This window comes from Hipposideros armiger, unplaced genomic scaffold (genome assembly GCF_001890085.2).
Source record: "Hipposideros armiger isolate ML-2016 unplaced genomic scaffold, ASM189008v1 scaffold_662, whole genome shotgun sequence".
NCBI classification, from domain to species: Eukaryota; Metazoa; Chordata; class Mammalia; order Chiroptera; family Hipposideridae; genus Hipposideros; species Hipposideros armiger.
Genome location: NW_017732012.1, coordinates 652,797 through 657,927, shown reverse-complemented (window position 1 = coordinate 657,927; position 5,131 = coordinate 652,797). Strand labels below are relative to the sequence as shown.

Below are 5,131 nucleotides of genomic sequence, written 5' to 3'. Positions count from 1 at the left end.
AATTATTAAAGACAACTTTTTGTGTTTTATCAGCCACCACCATTTCTTATCACTAGCAAGACCTCTCTGTAACACAATGCTGTACTTTGTATATCCACAGCATTCAACTTCTTCCTGATTAGAACTACCAAGAGTCTTCTCTACCCTTAGTAGCAATCTCTCCATTCATTGTGATTCCCTTTAGTTTGAAGTTTTTTTACTTTCAAGGACCAGCAGACACTAAATAAGATAGTAATTCTCAGCTGACATTTAGATTTTTTTTTTTACGATTTTCACAATTACAAACAATGCTGGAGTAAACTACCCTTATACATATCATTTCATATACATCCTAAAAGGATATTTATGGACAGCTTTGCACTTGTTTAATAAATCCTTTATGAAGCTTAAATGTTGACATATAATCTAAAATGCTCTTCCAAAAGGTTGTACACCCTTTTGCTCAGGCCTGTGGTGCTAGCAGGATGGGTAAGTGTTGTGGTCTTTGTACTGCCCAGAAGCTCAGGAGCCACAGACGAGATCAGAAGCAGCATGATAAACAGCACAAGAAAGCCCATTTGGGCATAGCCCTGAAGGCCAACCCTTCCCACGCAAAGGGAATCATGCTGGAAAAAGTCAGGGTTGAAGTCAGCTAAATGTTGCCATCAAGAAATGTGTCGGGGTCCACCTGATCAATAATGGCAAAAAAAATCACAGCCTTTGTATCCAATGACAGTTGTTTGAATTTTATGGAAGAAAATGATGAAGTTCTGGTTGCTGGATTTCGTCGTAAAGGTCATGCTTTTGGTGACATTCCTGGAGTCTTCCTTAAGGTCGTAAGTGCCTTAAGCCACTGTCTCTCTTTCGGCCTTGTACAAAGGCAAGAAGGAAAGACTGAGATCCTAAGTTTTGACGGTGAAAACGCAGTAGTAATAAATTTTCTTATGCCAAAAAAAAAATAATAATAATAAATAATAAATAAAATAAAATCCTGTGGTGTGGTATATAAACTTGGTGCCATTGTAGCCTCCAAGTATTCTGCCAGTCAGGCTATCCAAGAGATCGTTGGGCAGAAATTCTCACCAACCAAATTAAGATGCTCAAACCGTATTTACTGAATCAATTGGAAATAGTGAGAATCAAGGCAAAAGAGATGGAGTAGGTTAACACACTCAAAATGGGATGCAAAGTGGAAGGACCATACTACCTGATGCCTGAGTTACTATGTGTTCATATGTCTTATCTCTCACTCTCCCTCTTTGCCTTTTCCACTGATGATAGTTATGAGGACCACAGTTGAGCTTTGAGCAAGGGAGCTCAGCAGATGCCTGGAGCCAACATATACTTGCTCTGTCAGAGACATACAGGGGCAAGTACACCTGCCCACAGCTATGGCTACCACTTAGCCTGCTGGGGCAGAGCTCAAGTGGGAACAGAACGGAACCACAATGGGTGTCATCAATGAGTTAACAATTTGAGGATAGCATAGCTGTCAGCCTAGAGTTGGCACAATTTCTATGTATACTTGATCTTCCCATCCCCTTCTAACTATAAGTATCACTTTTGTTTGTTCCATCATATATTCCATTTATTTGACGACCTTTAATACATCTTACAGGTTACAACTTACTCAATATTTAGCATTGAATGAATTCTGCCTATGTCTCACAAGCCTCTTATTTATTTATTATGTATATATAATACTTCCTGTGAGTCTTGTCCATATTTCATAAGCTATTATAAGTTATATACACATATACTTAAATTATGTACCGTAAGCTATTTATAAGTCGCTATCTGGTGATATCTGGAATTCGGGACATGCTACCCCAATATATGACAACTTGGCTAATTGAATATTTTAAGCTGAAGGAATTTGAGAAAACAGCAGAAACAGGAAGGTCACTCTGACCTTCCCCCATCGTCCCCCAGAAACAGGTCATAAAGCCCTCATGTGAGAAGTCTCCTCCCCATACCTGGAGGCAAGGAGCATCCTTATCTCCAAAGACAAAGGGATGCCAAGAAGAATCTCAACCAACAGGCCTTGCTTAGCTTCCCCCAGTTAACTACACTTACCTCATACTCCTTAACCTGTCATATATCTGCCATCAACCCTAGCATAAGAATACTCAGGTCTATTTTTTCAAGTCTTCATCTCCTTATGAAGGCTCCCATGTCACATAAAACTTATATTAAACTTGTATGCTTTTGTCCTGTTAATCTCTCTTTGTCAGTTTAATTCTCAGACTCAACCAAGGACCCTAGGAGGTCAAGAAAACTTTTTCCTCCCCTGAACTCTGCTTAACACTGCTTATTGGTTTCATCCATCCTAATTCTTTTTCTATAACACAAGTCAGTATTCTCAAGTAACATAGCACTAATTACTAATCCCTCTAACAGTACATTTAAGTACCATTTCCTCCCACCACACACAGTGACACTGCTTCGCCAATCGTGTTTTTGTGTGGGGTGTTTTTTTTCCCCCCCAGTCTATTAGAAAGACATAATTGTTTTTATTTAAATTTATTGAACTTTTAACACATTCACACTTTTTCATATAGTTCATGGCTATTTGAACTTCTTTTAGAAATTACCCATTTTTGACTCATATTATTCATCTTGTAAAGTTTAAATTGAGGAATAATTAGCAAACTCTGGATATTAAGAACTTTCATCTGTCATATTTGTCAAATTTTTTCCCCCAGTTTAAATCAATCTTTCAACATTGTTTAAAATGGTTTTTTCCACTTGGGAATGTTTAATTTTTATTTGGTCAAGTTTTGAAAACTTTTATGGTGTTTGGTTTTTGCTTCATGCTTAGACAAGATTTCTCCCACCGTGAGAATATAGATTGCCACCTGTATTTTCTTTCTAATGTATAGTTTAATCTAATGTGACCTTAAGCAAGTTAATTAAGAGCTCCATGATTCAATTTTTTCATCTGTAAAAAAATGAGGGTAGGGGCCGGCCAAGTGGCTCATTGCTTAAGAATTGGTTTGGGAGCACAAGCTCTGAGCAACAGGACCACCGGTTCCGATCCCACATGAGGGCCAGTGACGCTGCGCCCTCTACAGCTAAGATGGTGAACAACAGCTCAACCTGCAGCTGGGCTGCCATGAGTTGCTGGCGACAGCATAGGCTGCAGTGGGGCTACAGTGGGCTGCTGTGAGCTACCGAGAGTGGCCGGCAGCTGGTGTAAGCTGCCAAGAGCTGCCGTGAGCGGCTGCCCAATGGCCAGTGACCAATCTGCCTCAGTTGGGAAGAGTGCAATGATAATACCAACATGGGCCAGTGAAGCAACATCCTCCACAACTAGACTGAAGGACAAAAGGACAGCAACTTGTCTGTTCCTCTCCCCCAATTCCCCAATAAAATATTTAAAAAAATAAAAATTGAGGGTAATAAGACTACATCCTCATAAGGTTATGAGAAATAAATGTGTTGCTCCATGTAAAACACTTAGAATAGTTCATCACACTTACGTGCACAATCAGTGTTCGCTGTCATTACCCCTGCACCAATATCACACAACTCTGGCTGCTTCAAGTATTCTACTTAGGTTCTTGAAAGTAAATATTGTTTAAAATATATTCAAACCATAGAAAATAGGAGAATAAAAATAAACTTACCTGCAAAGATAACCACTGTTAGAAGATTAGTGATTATTTCTCCTCTATTTATATTCCTATGGTAAATAAATATACAAAGACAAAGAATTGTTATTTGATTTATATAAAAAATGGAGTTATACTATATATATTGCTCTGCCTCAAATTTTGTTACTTAACAACATCTCTCAGGCAGCTCTACCCAAATATTTACTTCCTTCTCTTTAATGGCAATATCTTATTTAAGTCAATAATTTATTTAACTGTTTCCAATTTTTCATATAATGAAAGTCTTTGTTTATTAACAGAGACTGCGAGTGGGTTCTGCTGCAAGGGAATCATACTACATTTCCCAGGCTAGGTCCTCTCCCACTCTCCTAACACATTTCCTTCTTTCCTTAAACTTCTAACGTCTCCTCTCTCATCCTTACTCTCAGCTTGCTTCCTATTTCCCTGAGAAAATTGAATCAGTTAAAAGAACTTCCAAAGTCTCCCATAACCACATCGACCCACATATGGACCCACACACTGAGCCTTCCTATTACTGTAAATGAACTATCTAAAGCCAGTCTCTTGACTTCCATATTGACTGCATCTCTCTTGCTTATCCAAGTCATCACTCAGCAATTCTCTCTGTTCAACCTCACCCATTTTTTCCTCTTTACTGGATCCTCCCTAAAAATAGACAAACATGATGTTATTTTCCAATCTAAAATATTTTTTAATTCTTTAACTCCACAAATTATCTACTAATCTATTTCTGCTCCCCTTTGTATACTTACTGTCTCTGGTTCTTATTCTTTCATTCTACAACACTGCTTTTGTCCAGGTCACCAATGACACTTAGTTTTCAACTTTCATCTTATTTTATCCCTCAGCAGCATTTGACACAGTTGATCACTCATTCTTACTTTCTACATTTACTTGGCTTCCAGAATAGTACTCTCTCTTTGTTTGCCATCTACCTCAATGGTCATTCATTCTCAGTAAATATTATTTATTGAATAAATAAATGGATATGTCTTTGAGCACTTATAGAAGTACTTTTATAGAACAAGTTTCTAGAAATGGAGTTGTTGGGTCAAAGAATATGCATATTTTAAGGTTTTGTGCAATATAACCAAATTATTAATCAATAACTAGCAGGAAAATATTGGTCTAGCAAACTTACATACACATACATAGATGCATATATTCAGTCATAAATATTAGTCATATGATTAGCAACTGTCATATGATTAGCAACTGCCTGTAACTTATTCTGAGAACATGTTTTTCTTTTCTATTTTATGAAGTGCTAATGAGAGTAAATGGTGGTATTTTTTCACTAATGAGCTTCCTGGAGAAAAAAATATTTGTAATTTTTTGGTGGAGAGAAATTGAAAATGCTATTATCTACAAGCCACTGAGACTTTGAGAACAAAGCCTGAGAACCACTGACTTAGAATATTTGGTATTATCATGTTTCTTTTTCATAGGATGGATTTAAAAAATTTAAGACTATTTAATGTTATCAAATAAATTGCTACCTTTCATCTATAAAT

At 37.2% G+C, this 5,131-nt stretch overlaps 1 pseudogene; it reads left to right on the top strand.

Moving 5' to 3' along the window:
• The first annotated feature begins 464 nt into the window (after positions 1–464).
• LOC109372747 (40S ribosomal protein S23 pseudogene) lies at positions 465–885 on the top strand (annotated as a pseudogene).
• Positions 886–5,131: the final 4,246 nt, after the last annotated feature.